Raw genomic sequence first — 22,043 nt, 5'->3', positions numbered from 1 at the left:
CCCCCCCCCCCCCCCCCAAGTTTTCTTATTCTCCTCATAAGAATACTAAACTCTAACCACTTAATGTAACCAATTGATCACAAGGGAGCTAAAATGCATGCAGCATTACTCAAAAGCTGTAACCAGAATTAAGGGGTTAATCTACACGAAAAACTGTAACAAACTCCATTACAGTCTATACAGTGGGACTCTGTAGCATTTTTAAAACAATGCCACAGATATGAAGCAATTGTCATACTTGGAGAGTTGTCAGCCTCACTCTATTTTCAGCGCACAACAGTGGCACATGCTTTGGGTTTCAGAGCTTCACAACAGCCTGATTGTCACACTTGGTTTAAACTGCTCTACAGAACTTAGAAGTCTTGTTTTAGAAAGTACCTCAAAGCCTAGACTGCATGACTCTGAATGAGGCTGCAGTTGCCAATCTGATGGATATGCAGACAGAATAGTTCATGATTGTAAATAAAAGCCAAAGTGAGATTTGAGGAAAGCAATTGAGACCCTAATTCCTACTGAAATCGAAGGAGTTTTAGTGGACTTAGGAACCCAGTGCCTTTCTTGAAGCATATCAGCATTTTAAGGCATAGCCACACCTCTAAGTCTGGGTTGAAAACACGGATTTGGAAAACACTGACCCGTTTTCAGAAGGAACAGTCTGATCTTCCACACACTGTAAATAACACTGTGTGCGTCTCGGTGTATACACACATAGCCCACTGGCTACATGACAGAAGCTGCTAAGACATTTCATGAAACTTGACCCTCCCCATCAATCCCTCATCTTCCTGCAACAGAGTCCCAGGCTAATTTGGCAGATGCTCTCACTCACTTTCTCCAAGACCTGCAGCTTTATATTCCTGCAAACCCTGCTGAGGTGTGTGTAGGCACAGGTACAAAAAGTGCCATTGAATTGATCCCAAATCTCACTTGAATATTCCTTTGGCTGGGTGGCTCTCCTGTTCCTGCCTGTGCCTCACCCTCAGGAGCCTTTCTGCTCAATGAAGTCTTCACAGTCTCTGGAAAGACTTTTGCCCATTCTAAGCTATAGCTTCTTAATCTCTCCCATGAAGCAGCCATGTCAAATAAATATGTTTTACAAACAGTGGTGTTCATTTGAGGCTGAGGTACCACAGCCACTCGAAACACTAAACTCCAGTCAACCTTTATAATGCCTTTTCTTTTTTTTTCATGGCAGCATTGCACATCCTTGTGTAGCTACTGTGAATATTCAAATACCGTAATTGGAAATGATTTACTTTGTTTTGAATTAACTAAAATTCCATTGTTAAGCACAAATACTGCTTCACTAAATCATCAAGCTTTTAATAGGTCCACATGAGCAGGTTACCGAGCGTGTTAGGATTTATAATGCTCCTGGGGAGCTGACCACTGTATTATGCTTCCTGCTGCTAGGTAATATGCATGACACATTTCTGGACACTAATTCATTTATTTAATAGTAACAGTATGCAAAAACAGAGTTCAAAATGAGGCTGACAAAGAAGGTATAAAAGTTTTATTAATCCATAGCTAATCAAAGGCCAGAGGAAAGCATATAATGGTGGCATTTACAGACCATATCGAATGTGAATAAATTAAATTTTTGTTTCCTAAAATCTGACTAATAGAATGTGTTCAGCTTGAAACATTTATACTTTTAATTACAGTGGCAGCCAATTTAGAGTAGGTATCTGCTTGTACTGCACTTAAAACTTTGCATCAAGGATCTCCACAAATCCCCTCATCAGCTATTCTTTGAATCCGATTTGTTACTGTGTGCACTGTGTCCATGCTCAGAAATAATAACATTATTTACTTTCCCATTTAATTATACAGTGACAGATTACTTGTAGGGGGAAAGGTCACTGAGGGAAAGTATTGTCTTCCTGTGAGAGAAATTCCTCTGAAAGACTCAGTATCATGTACATACAAGATAACATTGCAGATCTATCCTTCAAATGTTGGTATACAAGAATAAATTGATAGAACTACTCATATGGAAACAGTCATTGCTTCAAGCAAAAGTTTTCATAGGAGCATAACCTCATTTCCAGCAAGTTATCAAGCACTCAAATTACACTGCAGATTTTGTTTGGAAAAAAATCTAATAGTTACTAATAAACATAAGTAATAAATGACTCACAAATATAAAGAAAATAAAAAGGAAATAAATAGAAAAACAAGATCATACTAATTTGATCTGTGTTCTGAAATATCCTTAAAATTTTAATTACTTTGATGCAAACCTTTCAGAAAGCAATCCAGGGAGACAATGCTCCAATTAAGAAATGAGGGAGAGCATAATGCTTGTATAGAATATTTTAGATAACAGGACAAATTTCGATAACATTGTCATTACTTCCTGTTCTGCCCCACCACTTGGAGCTGGGAAAATAAGACATTTTTTGCTGGAATAGTTTACTTCAGAAGCAAATGCACATGTGAAATTTGCGGTTCCATGCCACTGATGAGCCCTTAGCCAGCCAAGAACTCTGGCATTTCCCAAACAATACAGTAATTCTATGCAAATGGAGGTGACTGTCAGCTGCTTAAGTGGAGGCACATCCTTCAGTGCTCTTGTTGAATCACAGACTGAGTTTTTGCCGCACACACAGAACCTTCTTGCAGAGCTGGAAACAGAACTCACAGTCTATTGACTGCCAGATTGATATTTTAACTGTGGCTCTCCTGTAAAAATGATCTAAAGCTTTCCCAGAGAAGTAAAACTCTACAGAATTATGGCATTTACTCTCATTGTGGCATTAGACTTCAGTGTCTAAATCACTTTGTAAAAATCTTTAATCTCCTCTTAACTGAGGTGTGCTTGCTGCTAACTGAAATTCTGCCTTTATTTCTTATTTGATTTCTTTTTAAAAATAAATTAATCATCATTTGTGCCACCAAATAAGCTCAGGTCCTTTGATAAAAGCTGAAGGCTAGAAGAGGTTCTTTTCAGTTTAAATTTTGGAGGCAAAGTAAAACTGGATTAAGATAGCAATGCTGGTGTTCACAATTTAAACACTATTAACTTGCATTCAGAGCGCAAGGCTGTGACTGAGTAACAGCAGTCGCTGCAGGCAGTGCCAGGGAAAGTGGAATTCACAATGGATTTGTCCAACATCCACGTGCAACAGCAGTGAACATTTGAGAGATCAAGTTATCACTGCCTTAAATCCCCAATCATGTTAGCATACACTTCATAAACCAACTGGACAAGCAGACAACATGGAAAACCTAAAGGTTAAGTACACATTATTGACCTCAAGGACGCTGTGTTCTACAGATCATTAAATATGTTGCGGTCTCCTCTTTCAGCCAGTCACACTGAGAAGTGCCCTGGGAACATTATTTAATGATTAGATGTTCTACCTACATTTGTGTGACACAAAATCAATACCTTTCCCCTAACCTCACTTGCTTAGATTATTCTCAGCTAGTAGCTGCTGTTTAAACCACAATGATTCCTGTGTGTGTGGCCATTCCTACATTTTAATGACAAATAGACACAGATTGGGAACTCCCCTTTCCTGCATCAGGTACAGCCTTCTCAACACACAGAACAGAACACAGGTCAGAACAAGACACTTTTTTGTTTATTGTTTTGCAGAGGCAACTTTACTTTTTAGGTGGTGGGGATCCCACTCCCAGAGGACCATGCCAGTGCTGCACACCTCCCAACAGGTGCCTGTCCCTGCTTACTGCACTCCACTCTCTCTCCTGGAATTCTAAATTCAAGCTGAGACTTATGCCATAGGGTGCTCCTGGCATCCAGGCTAAGGAGTGCATAGGGGCAAAACACTGATAGCAGCTCTCAGGTTTCTTTGGGAGCTCCTTCTGAGCATTACTTAATGATTAGGACATTTCATTCTTAGAGCTTCCACCTTAATCCTGTCTTTAACTCTTGACTGAAGACTACATCAGGAAGGCGTCCACATGACTGGATTACCTAATGCCAAGGACAACATCCCACCAGCTGTTCTCAGGCTACTTTAGCAGCTCCTCTCTGTGTCATTCTTACCCATTTCTCAGTTTACTCCTTCTAGAAAGCCTGACCCCAATCTCAGCTGTAACCCTAGACTACGATTTATACAGTGGTACACACTGAGCTCCAGGTTAAGGACTGCTGAAGGAGAGGGCAGTTCTCACTTCATTTTACCATTTATTTCTGAGCCCCTCTGTTGCTGTCATCTGTCCCAGTTGTCTGTTTCCTGGAACTGTTTCCTACGGCTCTTTGGGACCACAGCTCTCCTATTCCAGAAGGGAACAGGCCATCTCAACTGCCAACCTCACAGAAACACAAGTAGTGATTGACAGCTGCCAAGTGGGAACCCAGAGCACCATGGACTGGGGCACACCCTTGGGATACTCACCTACTGTTGTTTTTCCCAAATACTACAAGATGCATGTGCTGAAAGGCTTGGACTTCCTACTGAAATAAGAAAAACGCAGGCACCATGTCTAATCCAGTGATTATTCGCTGTATAGTCACCATTTATACCATGGGAAACAGTAACTGAACACAGAATTATGGCTGCACATTTCTAGGACAAGCCCAGACAACCAAGGCAGGGGGAAATGGCAGCACTGGCTTTAGTAAGTAGTTCATTACATCGTGCTGTTGACTAACCAATGGCCTGGAAAGAATAAGGATGTCCAAGTAAGCTTAACACAGGCTCATCAAATTACTGCATTTAAATGTCCAACAACCAAATGTAGGGTATTTCAAATCTAGTTCTGTTCTTGTGGGATTAACTGTACTTTCCTTGAGATGTGTCATTTTGATGTCTTCAGAGGCTCTAAATACTCAGGGAGATTTTCACTGATATTTTAAAAATAAGTTGAAATTACTTATTTCTCAAATCCCTTCAGTTTCTATCATACAGAAACTTGACAACACTGATTTGATGTCAAAAAACAGAAGACATTGAGATTAGCACTGAAACAATCTTGAGTCAGCACCTGGCTCTCAAGATTAACATGTGAAATCAAAAGCTCCCCTTGCAACTCTGGTATGAATAGAATTACCCAAATTCATACTTTCAGATATATACACTGCTGCTCTTGGAAAACTGCACTTCATCTCCTGGTGAAGACAGGGCAGAGGGGAATGGGAAGAAAAGCAAACCTGAACACTATTCAACATGTGGGAGATACACCCACATGTCCGACTCTTGAAAACGTCTGCACTGTGAATCATTTTTTACCAGTTCCACTCCTCCCCTGAAAAGTTATTATTTACTTAATGATTTCACTGAATACCTCTGAAAGTTGTGTCACACTTTTAGTCCTGATTTCTGTTGTCATTGTCGACTCTCATTTGTTTGTAGGTGTTCTTCTGTGCACAGTAGGCAGATCTCAAACAGTGAAAGTATTAAACATATGAATAGATTCCGAAGTACAGACCATGTCCTACATCTTGAGGCAGGATCAAGATGTTTAATAAACTTGAGCTTTAGAGTATCCTTGAGTTCCAGTAACCCAAGTTTGAGCTGGAGTGAGGTTTTTGTTGTAACACTTGGGAAAAACACTAAGGAACAGTTTGTTTGTCTACAGACTGTATATCTGAGGCCTCTTAAGGAGTCTGTGTGTCAAAGCAACTTTTGTGCCAATCCATGACAGTCCATCACCTTTAGTGCACCATCAATTTTTCATAAATTTATGAAAAAGCTTCAGTAGAAAAATACCAACAACTCTAACCACAAATCCTCTAATCCACAAGCAGAATGTATCCTTTCTTCTTTGTAACCCTCCTGCATGTTGTGTATTTCCACTTTTTAGTTTTGTCCTTCTATTCACTCCCTCCTCATTTTCTTTTTTAACTTCTATGTACTGTATTGATTCCTTTTCATTTTCTTGGTCGTCCTTATTAATATGCTTTGGAAATTCACTTACACTGCTTATCCACTTTTTCACCCTTCACATCAAAATACTTATTTCTACATTCTTTCTTTTCTTCTCACACAAGTCAGGGGTTTTTTCCTTTGTTCGTTTTGTATTCCAAATTCCCTTTTGCAGTCCTTTTCTCGACCTTTCTCCCACCTGACACCAAACAGCATCTTGGAATTTCATGGGAGTTGCAGTTCAGCCATCTCCTGGTCCAACCACATGCTGCTTTCTGAGCATATGGTCTGGTATCAGTCACTCCCCACTAACTGGGGGTCCCAATTTCTCAGAGCTCTGTTATGAGCCAAACAAAACAGAGACTCTGCTACACATTGTGGGAGAAAGTCACATCCAACGGAGCACTGCAAGTGTTGGTGTCACAGTCACAGCACCATTGTCACACAAAGTCAGTATTTATTACCCTACCCACTTACAGATTAGATCTAAAACCCCACTGCTGGAAAAAATGAAAATATTTTTCCCCTGTCCATGGAAAATGACAAAATATTAGAAAGGTTATGACAAAAGTTGCCTTTTCAACCAATTCAACAAATAATCAACAAGGCCAGAACCTATCAGTGCATAACATTGGAAGTTGTTTCCATCAAAGGAATACCACAAGATTTAGCAATTGTTTGTAGGGACTGTTTCTCTTCCTGCTGTTTTTAAGATTCAACAGAAAATAAACCCTAAAAGCCACCAGATAGTGGTCTAAGAATGGTTATAAATGACACTCAGTGATCCATGGCCATTTACACAGATATTCTATCAGCATTGACAGCAAGATGATAAGTCATTTTATAGGTCTATTCAAAAAGATTGCTCTTAAATGAATTAAAAGTTTATTATTTTATATTAGAGGTATTCCTTTGCTCAGCTGCAGTGAACCTCTGGTAGGTGTCAGGTGTAATTTTGTATTTCCAAATGAAAATAGTTTCTTATGGCTACTGACAGATTCCTGCATTTACTTGGTGTTAGATACAGTGCTACCAGTTACACTGTCCCAGGTCATGTTTTGTTCCACAGAACTGTGCAATTGCTTTGCCACAAATAAATCAATTAGTCTATATCTGTTATTACGTACTAAAATCAGTGTCTGTACTTGATCTCCTATATTTCAGTATCAGATACCAGGAGTAACCACTGGAGACATGTTACTGAATACAATTCTCAAATTACGAATATTACACTTTAAATGCACTTAAATACATGAAACAAGTCAAATACAGAGACATTTGTAAAATATTGGTGAGGGCCAAAGACTCAGTTGAGGTGTCAGGTCTGTAAACACACAAACAACAGAGGTTTGTCCCTGAAGAGTCCCCTCTTTTTTATTTTCTAAGGGACTGATTACCCTGCAGAGAAGTGCCTCCCCACAGGTTCTGTGGGTGCATTTCTAAGGCTTATGAGAGCACCTCCAGAATCCTAAGACTTCCCTCTGTTTGATAATAGGTATCACTGGTAACAGAAGCTTCAATCATGAAAATGCCATTTCACTGAATATTTATTTCTCATAGTAGTCATTAACTTTCAAAAGTGCACTGTGTGACACTGCCAAGAAAATGCAGCCTTCCCTAAGGACTTTGGCATCTGAATAGAGACATGACAAAATGACAAAAGACAAAACAGACAGAGGAAGAAGTGAAGTGCAAAATGCAAGGTATAAATACAAGATTTTGAGTTGTCTTAAAGGCATTAAATTGGTCTGGTTTTCACATCAATTTCTGCTGTTGCTTCTGACTAGATAAGCATGGTGAGAAGCTGTGACATCAGTCGATCTGTGGACATTATATTTAAGTACATAGATACTTGTACACACCTATATACACATTTATATACACACTAATGCATATGATATTACCAGAGAATCTGGTAAATGACTTTTCTATCTAGATTGCCCAGTACTTTCAATTTTAGAGGACATTTGTGTCCTCACTTTTGAAAAGTTCTCACACCTCCACTGTGTGTAGAAGGCCTTTGATAAGCAGCCCTGCAGGTGGTGAAGTGCCCTTTCTTTGTCTCATGAAATCCCATTCAGCTTTGGCAGAGAGATAAAGTGGAGCATCACGGTTTCCCCTTTCTCAATGCCTCTCCAAAGACAGTTTGGCAGCTTGCCCAAACTCCTGAAGCTCCTTACAGGGGCTTTCTTTCACCACCAAAGGAGCTGCAGCAGCTGATCCTGCAACTGAATGTACCCCTGACCCACAAGGCAGGTAGAAAACAACACTCCTTACTCAACACAGGGACTTCTGGCATCAGACTTCTGGAAAACACCACTCCCTTACTTGAGGCAGCAGATAAGGGCAGCAGGATCCTCAGCTTGTTTTGGGAGAGAGAGGAAGATAAGCAGAGAAACTCCTGGTCCCACCAATTCACCTCCCCAGGCATCCTCACTCTTCCACTTTGGCTCACTCCTCTTTGCCATCTCTGCATTCTCTTTTCTGCCTTCTCTGGGCTCAGCTACCCACAGGAGGAAAGGTTTTCTGTGTCTCAGCTACAGTCTCATAGTGAGGGCACCAAAGGCAGGTGAATTTCTGTTCAGCCCCATGCCCCTTGCACTCTGGAAAATGACCAAGATTTCCAGATTGCTTCCAGATTTATTGTGCAGGCATTTCCAGCTAGGCTGCCAGTTCCAGAAAGCAAAGAAAAATGAAAAGGCCACCTTGGGGAAGTCAAACAGAAAGCAATGACATAGGTAAGAAAATCCAGAGGCACACCACTGCTAGCTGGGCATCCTTGGAGAACACCTCTGCACAGCACCTGCAGGTCAGGTCAGGAGTCCTCGGTTCCGTGTTCCTTTGCCACAAACCACTGTGAAACTCCAAGACAGTAATAACAATAAAGTTTCTCCTTCTATTGTGCTGTCCGGTTCACACAGAATATAAAAGACAATGATTGTTTTGCTAGTCTGAAAACTCAAGGTGTGCAGATCTATACAATAAATTTAAAAGAATTGCTACTGTCCAAATTAATATCGATTTAGTTTCACATCATTTTACTTTTAATTGTGGCTTATTTATTTGCATTTTAATTGGGAAATCTTTTAAAACAACTTAATTGCGAAGTTAAGTGCAGAAAAACTGCCTCGACATCTCTAATTCGGCCCCTTGTGGCTATACACCACGGTGTAAAGAAACAAGAGACAACTGCAGAAATCACTACAACTGCATTTCAGTGCTGAAGCTTTGATTTCAGTAGATGTAACATTAGTGACAACAAAGTAAAGCAAAAAGCCTTTTCTCAACCTAACTGCAAACACAACTTCTGTGCCCACAAACATCTGTTCTACTTTTTCAGAGCTGCTTCAATTAGACCTGCATCTTCAGGAGCATCCCTGCTGGCCTACCCGGGGCCGAGTCAGGGCTGAGGAACAGCACATCCTCAGAACTGGGTGCAGAGGGTCACACTGCTCTGGTACTCAGCCTGTAGGTGAGAGGCCTTAGCCTTTACTTCTATCACAAGCAAAATGAGCATCACTCATTTATAAGGTAATTGCACACACCTTTATGGCCTGATTTCTGCACTGTAGCAAGCTTTAGCTACCCAGGATGAAAAACTGTGGATTAACTGGTTTTCATCTTATTTCAGCCACTGCCTATAGAGATACTTAAACTTCTCTTCTTATTTAACTCCATGGACTTAACAGCCTTTTAGCAAAGATTTTTGTGGTTTTTGAATGGGGGCCTTAGAGAAAAATCCTTTTCCCTCATGAATAAAATTTGCAGTTTAATGATATGAAACATTTCTAGGGAAATATCCACAGTATTGCAGCTGTGCACTGTTAACACCACAAAAGAATAGGAAACATATTAATCCATACCTTAACTTCAAAACAACTTTGAATTGGGCAGTTGTCCCTAACATTCTATAGAAACACTACCTCATTTATCTTCATACTCCACAAAGTGGCAAGAAATTAAGCAGAAGACTATGAAACAATTGCACACCTATCACAGAGTGAAGGTGGACGAATACCAGGTGATTTTGTGCCCTGTATATTCTTATATAAATATGGCCAGTGATGTCATTTTTGCTCATATACCATAAAAGCATAGGGATACCAGCTCTGTGAAAGAAAGGTTCACACTAAAGAGGAATCTGCTCCCTTCTCACAGTTTCCACCATTCACCTCAATTTGTTCCTCATTGAAACCCATCACCTGCTCCCTTTTTAGTACCTCCAAACCACTCAGAGATGTGCTTAACTCCACCTACCCAGGCACCATCCTCATCTCTCAGACCATAACAACTTCTGCCCGGGTCTCTCACAGAAACCTGCTAAAACACTTGTACGTCTCTCTTCTCAGTTCCTCTTTCTCTTTTCTTAATGGCTACTCATGGATATTCCTGACCTTTCAAAGAATCTGCCTTTTTGTTGTTCTTACCAATCGATGCAATCAGCTGGCTCTAACCTCTGTCTCATCAGAACCTGGGGCTGCTGCCTGCAGAGGGCAACAGCAAAGCCTACGAGGACTTCTCACAGAGTTCAGAGACACTGGTTAGGAGGTCAGATGCCCTTTCACACAAACAAGAATGCGCTCAACCTCAGTTTTGAAAAAAATATATTGATAAAAATGTACCAGGAAACGTCTGGATGAAGAACATTCCCAAAAGCAATAGTACTAAGCAGAAAATGTTATTATCCAGATATGGCCTTCCTGAGGCATCCTTCTCTTTCTGGGCAAATTCCATGGAAGTCTAAGCTCATCAAGGTCACTGAAATTATTTGCCTGGCTCCTGTAAGAGGGTCAGTGAAGCAGTAACTGTTCCACAATGCTAGATTGAAATATGTGCCTGCAACACCACACCTGGGTGATTCAGAGACCTGCAATGCATTAATCCCCACAAAGATCCATCCTTAAGCACAACCTCTAAATTGTAATTTTATACTAGCCTCTTTTCCACCTGTTTTCTCTTTGCACTGAAATTCCTCCCCCTCAACTGTAAGCAGTGAATCTTCCTTTAGAACATGGCAATATTTATTGACTGTATTCTTTGTTCGCATCTGTCAGACATGGGAAGTCACCACTGCTTTACAAGACTATCAGTTTTAAGTAATGCCATTCATCACAAAATGGAATAGTGTGAGCAACATTTCCTCAACTGCAATGAATTATACAAGGGTCAGCAAGCTGAAGTCGCGGTTGGCAACACAAACATTGGCCTCAGGTAGCAAACCCATCTTTGCAGCTGTTCTCATCCATATGGGTTCAATGAACTGCAGAGAGTACAGGCCTTTGCTTATTGAGAGTATCTGCTGGAACTATTTCATCTAACCAGCATCATAAAACAACTCTGAAGTAAGGTGAATGCTATTCATCTAAAGCTTGTCTGGTAGCCAACTGCTGACAGAGAGGGAAATAGAAATGGCAAAGCAGCAGATATGGTCGGGAAATGCAGGTGTTCCTGGATTTCAAAATTCAGAGATTAAAACCACAAGAAGTGGAAACAATGCACCTGTGGTTCACAGGCATCTGGTCACCCCAATAGTGCTCAGCTTTCTGATAAACAATTTCCAGGATCCCTCAGTGCATTTCCTCACCAGCATAATGTCCTTTTAATGGACATGCTGTCAAGCAGATTTGTTCAGCAGCTACACAATTAGCCCTGTTTTTGCTCTGAAACAGAAGATTTTGTTTATACACATGGTTTTGCAAGTAAGATTATTCTGTGATTAAATGTCACATTATACCAAAAGCCTCATCACTCGTACACAGCACACACAAGGCTCGAGTTCTCTCTGCCTTCTGATTTACCCCAGCATTCACTAAGATTTTACTTCTAATAATGGGTCCTGCAATAAATTAGTTTTTCTAAAAGACACTGTTAACACCACATTGCTTTCCTCAGCCTTATTTTCTCTTCACTTCTATCAGTATAATCAGATTCTTAGCAGTTTTCTATTTAAATAGTGATTGTGCAAAAAATTGACCAAGAATATCAGAAGTCCTTATTGAATTGATAACTGTTAGTTGCAAAAATACTACAAAACTTTCTCAAAACAAAAAAGGAACAGATTTGAAAGACAAGGCCTTTAACAGAAATTGCTTCTATATACAAGAAGCCTAAAGATCCTTCAATTTTCTTTCCTTAATGACATTCAACCAAACAAAATTAATTACAAGTTAAGCACTCCCAAGAATAGAAGAAAATCTTGTAACAGAAATACCAAAGCCTTAAATGTCAGTTATTAACAGCAATAATTTTTGAGTAACACCATTGACCCAGTTTGCTTAGCCCACAGGCTGTAGCATTTTAAACTGTTCACTCAAAGAAAGAGGATCTTTGGGAGACATTGTCTTTCCAGTTTAGGATTAGGCTAAGAGAGCCAGACAGGTATCCCATCTAAGGGATAACAGCCCCATAAATGGCCTTGTTACTAGATAAAATAAGCAAATCCCCTCAAATATGGATCTAGTGTACTGATGGGTTGAAGAGTAAAATGGTGACATTAAAGGATGGCTTCATGACCATATGTATAGAAAATTTCATTCTTTTAGATGTTTCCTGTGATGAATTAAATTATGTAAATATATGTTAACAATAATTCATAATATTTTAATAAAATCTTTTTCTTTCTCTTGGGTCCTTAGAAGTGCAGTCCCAGGTGTCCTTAGGGTGGTGCGTGTTTTGTTTTTACACTTTAAGGACACACAAGGTTATACACTTCATAAGCAAGGAAGCACAACTATTGATATATAATGCAGATAATGATGCTGGGCATCCTTTGTCTGGTATCATTCCCAGTTTTTGCTGGGAGCACTGTTCATCAACAAAGTGACTTGGTATCAAGAAAGGGGATTCACATTTTTCAAGTTTTCTGCCAGACAGCTATTCTGGGAAAGGAAAAAGTATTTTGATTTTCTTTTTTTTCCCCTCTAGTGGAAGATTAAACAGTGAAGGTGTCTTTACTGTTGACAGATTTTGTATTAGTAAATGCAATCAAATCTACCCAAGATTCATGCCTCAAGTGAACTTACTCACTGAAAAGTACATCCCCAGAGACATTGCTCTCCACATGGTCCCCCTGCTTGTTCAGGCTGTGAAAGTTTGCCAAGTTTAAGGTGACCCTTTCTTTAAAATAAAAAATAATAACAATTTTTAAAAAATGTAACAAAGTAGCTGCATAGAAGTTACATAAGAGATTTTTTTTCAGTGCTGCCAGTTTCATCATCATCAGGATTCTGGCACAGGTGGGAGGTGATCCTGTGTCCTGGAATGCAAAAAGTTTCCTCCTCCACAAAGCAGCTCAAAGAAGCCCACCTGTGACACGACTCTGGTTTTCAGGCTGAGCAGAGCAGCCTCTCTGGACCTTTTGAGCTCTTCCTCCAGTGCTGAACACAGCCCAACTTCACTTGCTCTTGGATATCACAGATACCTCAAGGTCCCACCTTGAGATCAGATTTCCTTTGGGTATTTTCCCTATACCCTGGCTCACTCCCTGTGCCATGTGCAGAGCTGATTGTTCACTCTGCTCCTGATCTGATGTCCCTAATGGTGCCTCTAACAGGCAGTGAGAGGGACAGAGCAGCAGACTTCAGGACAGAAAAGAGAAATATCCATGGTCACAAAGGTAAGAACATGAACACCAATGTACAGGGTCACACTACACATCACTTTCAGTTCCTTGTTTCCACAGCCCATGATCAGAAGCAGATAATTAAAATTGAATCTTTGACAGGTTCTGTCCAATCATCTGAATTTAGAGATATGGACTGAGCATCAGAAGTAGCCTATATTTTCAGTTTTCCTTTGATCTCATTCTTTGCTTCATTAGAACTCCACAGGAAATATCTGAAAATTATTTTTCTATTTGGATCCATATCTGCTCTTTGGGAAGGGGAACTACACAAATTTAACTTTTTTTTCCCTCCTTTAAACAGTGTTGACATTTAAGGACTTGTGTACTGCTAATGCTTTCAGCTTCAGAGGGTGATGACTTTACTGAACACTCCTATTTCATTCTTTCTTCTCTTTCTATTAAGCAAATGTCTCGAAACAGTAGCATCTGCAGTAATCATTTTAAAAAAAAGCCCAAAACAAATCAACAAACCTCTAAATATGCTTTCTCCTTTTTTTGTAAAGCGTGCTTATTGCAACTGCTACATACATAGTTTTCTTACAAAATTCCCATAAATTAATGTTCAGTGTGCTGTATTCAAGAGCATGTGTGTTCCAATGGAATCTGCACAGCAGGATCAGGGTCTAGATCGGCAGCACATTCATTGAAACACACCCAGAGCACAAAACATGCACTCATGTCCTCAAGCCACACTCTGTGCCACAAACTTCCAGGCCATTTGAGGCTCGCTTTGTGCAAGGAGCTCTCACTGAAGTTGAGAGTGCTGCACGTAGCATTGCTGGCAGACCTGGCCCTGAGCACAAACGTCCCCTTGAAATGTGCCCTGAAGTTGAACTCCAAGCTCCATGAGACAAATAGTCAGGGAATTAATCCCAGAGCCAAGCATCTTTTTCCTCAGTGCAATAGCCTTGTCCCCAGCCTCCTTTCAGTAAAGGGGTGACAGTCAGCAGAGCTCTCTGCTACCACAGTGTTTGGGAGCATTGAGCACCCAAAACCAAACCCTTCTACCAGTGCAAAACCTCAGTACATACCCAGCCACAAAGCCAGGTACACATCACGCAGGGAGCGTCGCTGGATCCTGAACGGGACCAGACATACACCAAGTCTGACTACACCCACAGATATTGATGGGCCTAAAAGCAGCACTAGGGTGAGAAGTTTCATTGCCTAAAGCACACAGGATCAGCTTGAATTAGAAAACAATATCACTTTTCTCATATTTTCACACTCCCTGGACGACTTGGCACTGGACTGGTTTAGAGGAACTGACTCTTCCTCACCATGACAACTTTCCAAAGCTCCTATAATGTGAGCAATGTTATTTTCCAAGTGTTGGCACAATAATGTGCTGAGTACAGAAATATAAAAAGAACACATCATTTACATGGGAATTATTATGGGACTAAAGGCTTAGCTACATTTTCCACTCGTACCACAGAGTCCAATTAAGTTACAACCCCCACCTACAAATCTTGACCTAGCACAGTTCTCAGATCTGCAGAGTTACAGCCAAACTTCTGTTTCAGACTGTATTTTCATTTTTTTTCTCTTACTGCAGAAAAAAGGAAACTCCTAAGCAATGTGAAAATGCACAAAGGACATTTAAAAACTTAACTCCATTTAGGACAGTATTTACCAAATGTTTTCATCTCTAGGATTAAATTTAAGCATGTGTTTGCCCGTCATTGAACAGATGAACCGGATAAGCCCAAATCAAGTTCCTTTAGTAACTTGGGACTCAAGTAAGATAGGCTTTAGCAACTTTACATTACTTTTGATCCCTTGACTTTTTAGAGCTACATTAACTTCTGTCAGAATATGATGGTGGTCCCAGCTCCAGCCCCTTTGCTGGATGAACCAGCCACGTGCTGAAGAAAGGCCTCACAGCTTCCCAGGCAACAGGAAGCAGAATGGAAGGTGGATGGCTGGGGTGAAGGGCTGGAAGAGAAGGATACACAGCTTTACCTGTGCCATGAAATCCACACCAAACAAGCCACTGTAGAAAATGGCACTGGAAAGACTGCAGACTCTTCAGCCTTCTCAGCTGATTGACTTCTGCTGTTCAGGTCCTTGGGATTGAACTCGGGATACAGAGAGGATTGAAGAATCAAGGATCCTGGCCACTGAACAACCCCAGTGGTCACAAAGCTTTGTGGGGAACAATCCCCAAATTACTGATTCCACACCCACAAATTAATAGTCCTCACTCTAAACCTGACCATAGAGAAAATACACTTGATTAACATAATTCCCTAATATCAGGCCAGACAAAATTAAGACAATTAATTTTAGTGTTGCTAAATGTTAATATATCCCAAGGCCCTTCTTCTTTGCCTGTTTACTCTGTCCTCCTCTCTTTTGCTAGAGGTTCTTGTGATAAAGCACTTTTCACTCTAACAAGGTCTCTCTTTAGAATAGCATCCTTAAATTATTTAAATACTCATCTGGTAAACAACACAGTATTTTTAGCAATAAAGTAAAAATCATGTTGCTTTCTGAACTAATCCCAAGGGAAATGTTGGATTATACAAACTGGTTTATTTCATAGTCGATAGAAGGTGTGCTCAAGGAACTCTGAGCATCAGGACATTATGATTAAAACCAAACTGTTAAATTTCTAATTCTGTGAAAAAAGAAATGCCTGCAAAAGCCCCCTGCGGTAACTGTTACACACACACAAAGGTGATGAGAAACGCAGAAAGCTCTTGCCAGAAATAAGACTGTACCTTAAGCATATGCATAATATTCTTTTACATTCTGCAGAAAGAAACAGAAAAAAGCCTAACACCTTACAAAAGGGACCAAGAACCATACCCATTTTTACCAGCATTACCAAGGCAAAAACTGCCACTGTTAGCTGCCATGTACCTCACTCACCTCTGCAGTGGGATGCACCTCTAGACATTCCTGGGATGCCACAGGATAGCATCCTGTGATGGTGAAGGACCATCCCCCTCACAAACACCAGCCCAACAAATGTAAGACCATCGTTATAAGGAAAAAGGGAAGACAGAAAATAATCTGCCTGTGCATAAATCCTTGCCAGGACTTTGCTTGTAAATGATTAACATCCCATGTTGCAGCAGGGATCCTGCTGCAACCCTGTGATCCCTGTGCTGAAGGATGTGGTTCTCTCCCAGTGAGACCTCGAGTCAATATCAAAGCTGAGCAGCACCAAGGCTTCTGTTCCTGTGGCATCCAGCACTGTCTGCCTGCTTCCCCACATCCTCCACATGCAATATTCTCATTCCCTACCCTTCTGTTCCACTGAAGCCTGCAGGAACCTTCTGAGTGAAGAAGAGAAGTTTTATCTTCTTTCCCCAAAAGAATCTTCTAACTGGACACAGAATATTTCAGAGGTTGCAGAAATTAGACATGGGAGGGCAAGAACACATGAAGAGACAAAAGAGCCATTTACCAGTTTACTAGAGCCATAAAAACACCACAAAGACACTGTTTCTGCACAAAAAGAAATGAGTTCCTGCTGTCTGAGTCAGTAGGCTCAGTGTAGGCATAAGTTCACTGCTGACATAGTTGATTTAAGACCCTTTGCTGTGATGGCAGTGTTGGTAAAAGCTTTAACCATAGTTTTTATGATGCTATTAAGTTTTAGTCATTTGTGGGTTTTGCAGTATATGAATACTATAGATGCCACCTTAATTAAAAGGTCTTGTCATCCTGTGCAATTAAAAAGAGAAAATGTACTCTCCTATGAATAGCCAGGAACAAATTGAGCAAGCTGCATTATACACGCTAAGTACACAGCAATTCTGTGCCCCTTCCTGTATCACATCTATTCTCCAGCATTCAGTACTTTTTAATAATCCTGTTACAATGTTTTATGTTTAATTGACTTACGAAGTACCAGTGCCATGGCATCTCTGACCATTAATGTCAAATAAGTTAAACAAAGTCCTACTTTGCAAATGCATACAAACTTTACATACAGAGAGTACAGAAGGAGAACTGCTGCATCTCAGGATTTTCATGTACAAGCGCCCACTAAAAGAGGTATTCTTTTTTTCATAAGAAAATATCTAATGGATAATCAGACATTCTCTTCCCAAAGAGTACATAATAAGACAAAATCACTTTAAATGGACTTTAATACCCATGCAATTATTTAGTTGGACAGCATACACACAAAAAGTAGATCACACGCATGGCATCCACAGCCTAAACATCAAAGTGCACTTCCACAGCTATCTACAAAGGTTCCCAGCAGATGGTTACCAGCATGTGTCCGCTCATGTCAGCTGCAAACACATTCACCTTCATAAATCTGGCTCATTATTTCAATTTTGACTCCAACTCAAGGTCTTTCAAGATAATGAAGCAGCAAGTGATTGGCTGCCTCGAGGTTTGTGCCCAGAGCAGAACTTCCTTCAGGATCCACTAGTAACTTCTGACCATGAGAAAAGTATATCCTACATCCATCTGCAGCCTATGCCCTTAATGCCCCAGGGCATTGTATTGACAGGGCAGCAAGAAATCCAGGCACATCTTCCTGGGCCAGTTAGAGAGAAGCATTCTCAGGATTTGCTCTTGACTACAAAGTCAATGATATTTGTGGTGATTCTGACAGACGTTCCTATAGGTCCATGCATCATAGCTCTTGTGTCTGGATCATAAAGAAACTGAACATCTCCTCATTCAGAAGTTACATACAATTCACGTGATCATTACCATTTGTTAAATACACCAATTCCACTGATGTCAAATGAAGCAGAACCTCCTGTCTTTGGGCCTATTTTTAAAGTGATATAACTCCATCGGAAAACTTGTCCTTTAAAGGTGCTAGGTAAGTTAGGCTCAAAAGGATGTTATCTCAGATGTCTTTACCATGTGACAGTCATTCCAATGAAAACACAAAGTTGATGTAAGTATGGAAACCATTTTTTCCCCTTCATCTTGCAAATAAGTAGGGTCTCCTGTTTTAGAGAGCTGACGCCTACCACCATCCAAACAAGTGGACTTAAGATTGGTACAAGACAGCGCTAGCCTGGGGACTGAGAGCTTGCCAGCAGCTGAACAGACCATGCTCTCACCTCTCCACCAGGGAAACAATTCTCCTCCCTGCCACACTCCCCCTCGGTGCTTTGACTCACACAGGAGTTCCCCACACAGCTGCTCAAGCTTCTGGGAAGATCTTCACAATCTGCATAGAGGATCCTGGCTTGCTGCCTTGTCCCTGAAGTACCCAGTGCTCCCCTACAGAAGGAAACTCCAAAGCTGCTCCTTGAAAGGAGCTTTTCCTCTTACATCCATGCCAACAGCCACCTTTGGGGCTTTGAGCCCTGCAAGTGCCTGGTTGCTGGCTGCTCTGAGGCTGCAGCTTCTCCTTTGAAGTGCAGCAGCCTTTAGGGAGCATCCTGGGGCGCTTCTGAGCTGCACAGGCAAGCAACAACTGCTGCAGCTTGGACAAGCATATGCTCCAGAGGAAGAGGCACATTCTAGATGAGGGATGAGCAAAGTTTTGATCACAGCTAAAGTAAAGGAGAAAGGCTTTTGAAGGAACTGGAGAAATACTAAGGATACAGGAGGCTTCAAAGCAAAAAAAGTGCAATCATCTTGTCTGTGATAGTTTACACTAAGTATAAACTAATTAATAATCCAACTGGCAAGCTACTGACAATCAGAATAAACACCCTTAGGCATGGCTCCAAGACACAGGGTCCCACATGGACAGGAGCCCAGCAGCCAACTAGCAGCCAGTACAATGCAGAAACATCCCATCCATTGAGCAAGGGTGATGGAGCCACATCACAACACATACTGTACTGGCAGTACCCTCAGGGCTAATGATACCTCTGCAAAGGAGGCTGGTGGCAGGACTAGCCTTCAGAGTGCAAAGCAATAACCTAACGTTATTTGTATGTTGAAAAGACAGATACATGTGTATTACTATGCAAACTCTTATCAATTCCTGACGGTCTTCCCCTCCCTCTAAGCAGATACAGCTGTAATAGATGAGTAGCACCCAACCACTGCTCAAGGACTGTTTGGAACACAACGACCCGGAATCGCATCTTTGAACCGTGGGCATGAGACTGAGGGGTATTCTCATGTGGACATGCCTTGGAAGCTGGCACTGCTGAAGTCAATGACAGTAGGACAGAGTTAGTACAAAAGACAAAAAAACCCCAGACCTGCAAGCTGCAGTAAACTGACTCGAGAAGAAACACACAATAGTCATCAGTAAGAGAGCTTGCCCCTCCTTCAGCACTAATGGAGCAAGCATGTCTCATTCACAGGCTGTGAGCAGCTGCAGCCCACTTCCAGCTGTCTGAATGCCCACTGACAACAGGTACAGACACACACAGGCTGTTCTCAAACCACCAGTAACTGGACAGGACCAAGGCAGGAAGTTTGAATATAGATTAACTTTACTTATAAGTGTGCTACACATGGGAGAGGCTAAACCAGCTGCTGCAACAGCCTCTTAGTAGGGCTCACATCCGTTAAAGAAAGAATAATTCACAGGAAGTGGCTTCAGAGTGGATCAAAGCACAAAGGAGAGAGAAAATTATAATTTTGGAAAAGATATCCACAAAAACCACATTTGGGCAACTGTGGATTGGTAAACTCTATTTCCCCTCCACCCTTCAATTGAGCTGCAGCATCTGTCTAGTCTGAGCAGCATAAATACCACTTAGATACTAACTATGCCACCTTCTGTACAGCTCTGGGTAAATATACTCTGCTACATGAGATACAAATATAAACATATCTTAATTTAAAAAAAACCCAAAAAAACAACCAAACCCAAACAAAAAAAAACCCCACAAAAACTCAGAGTACTCCTGGATTTTACTGACCATCACCACTAAATTTTGCCTCTCACTACTGTTTTAAAGCATGAAATATTCTATAAAAACCTTTAAGTTACAATGTGAGAAGAAAGACTGCTGCATCACTTCCTATTTTACTGTTGATGAAGTATTCTAGACCACCTTTGTCCTATCATTTTACCTAAGTCAACTATATCCAGCATTCAGATGCACAACTCTTCCTTTTGAATTAGTGTGTGATCCATAACCCTTTGTGGATCCAGCCATGTAAGCCAAAATTAAAGGAGAAGAAAAAAAAAAAAAAAAAAAGGAAAGAAACCAACAGAGAGAAAAAGTAAGCAGGAAACTACTTGGCTTGAAACCTAGAGGGTGATGCCCCACGCTGCACAGGCTGTTCTCATCGAGCTCGGTTACTGATCCCCATGTTCAAGCAGGTTCAGTGCCTTCCTTTCTGGAGTGTACTGCCTGCTTTTGAACTTCAGATGCTGAGAGACTTTATGAACAGAGATGTTGTTTTATTTACTCTCAATTAATCATGCTCAACTGTAAACAAAGTGTCTGTTTTAGTTCTGTTGACAATTATCCACTTGTCAACATCTCCCTCAAGTACCTTCAGCATCTGGCAGCAGCACAAAACTGCTACATCAAAATGAACATTTTGTCTCAATAAAAAGATAGACGTGTGGCAGGGTTTCATCTGTTTTCTAGCCCATCAACAGTCAGGCTGTATTGTCACTGATGCAACCAGACAGTGGTCTATTCCTATGGAATATTCATTTACAGCGGGGGAATTTTGTTTATATTAGTAAGGCAGACTCACAGAAGAAACAGGAGCCCCCATGTTTCCTCACAAAGGCAGAAGCCAGCCTTCCCTGCAGCCTGCTTAGTGCCTGCCATGGGCCTCCTGTTCTGCTGGGGCAGGTCCAGTTCCAGCTTCACCAGTCACCTTGCCAAAAGCTGCAAAGTAGGACTTGTTTATTTTGTGGTGTTCGGCAAATCCCAGTGTAAATGGAGACCACTTACTGGTGCCTCCCCAAATACTTTCAGGGTGATAATCTTTCCACTACCTGCTACATGACCTGGGCTTTTTTTGATCTCTGGGGCTTCTGTACTGCTTTGAATTTTACCATTTTAACCTTGTGAGATATAATTATTCCCATTAGGTAAAAATCCTTCCTGCATTTTAACACAGCCTCCCTCGTGCTTAAAAGGAAAACTACAAAGTAAATGCAGAGAGTCTGGCACCTTTTTGGGTACAACGAGGTACAAACTGGATGCTCCTTTTCTTCTGAGGGGAAGGAATCTTGTCAGGTAGCCTCACTAACAGGTGAGGAGTCCCCAGAGATCATCTATGCAGAACATCCCCTCACACTTCTGAGGCACCAAAGCTGCGTGCCATGGCTCTGGCTATCTGAAATTGTTAATATTACTTGAAACTTGATCCCACTGTAGCAAAGTAACAGGAAAACCTGACTAACTTCACCGGAAATACCTCAACCCTGCGCCTTTTCGCCATAGAACTGAGTTTTCTTCCCAGAATAAAAGACTCAGGGGCGCAAGGGAGGGCAGGAGGCTCCACTGAACGTAGCGGTCAGTGCAGGGAGAGCGAATCCCGGTCCATACCTTGCTCTGGGCGGCTCCCGGCTTCGGCAGCTCCCGGCTCCCGGCTGGTCTCGGCGGGGCCACTGCGCCCTGGCACGCGCTAATCAATCTCCGCTGTGTAATTGATTCTAATGAGCGCGGCTGGCTGGCTCCGCGCGGCAAAGACCGCCCCAAGGTGGGAGGGGG

At 41.3% G+C, this 22,043-nt stretch overlaps 1 long non-coding RNA gene across 1 annotated transcript in view; it reads right to left on the bottom strand.

Annotated features, from left to right (window-relative positions):
- The window catches only part of LOC108447456, a 96,885-nt gene extending 74,944 nt beyond the window's left edge, over positions 1 to 21,941 (bottom strand). Inside the window, exon 1 of the long non-coding RNA XR_001863024.1 lies at positions 21,879 to 21,941. This is a non-coding gene — a long non-coding RNA (uncharacterized LOC108447456). The remainder of the gene's footprint in view (positions 1 to 21,878) is intronic.
- Positions 21,942 to 22,043: the final 102 nt, after the last annotated feature.

Source organism: Corvus brachyrhynchos, unplaced genomic scaffold, assembly GCF_000691975.1.
Source record: "Corvus brachyrhynchos isolate BGI_N302 unplaced genomic scaffold, ASM69197v1 scaffold200, whole genome shotgun sequence".
Taxonomy (NCBI): domain Eukaryota; kingdom Metazoa; phylum Chordata; class Aves; order Passeriformes; family Corvidae; genus Corvus; species Corvus brachyrhynchos.
Note: the sequence above shows the minus strand (reverse complement) of the source record. Positions and strands in the feature narration are given on the sequence as shown.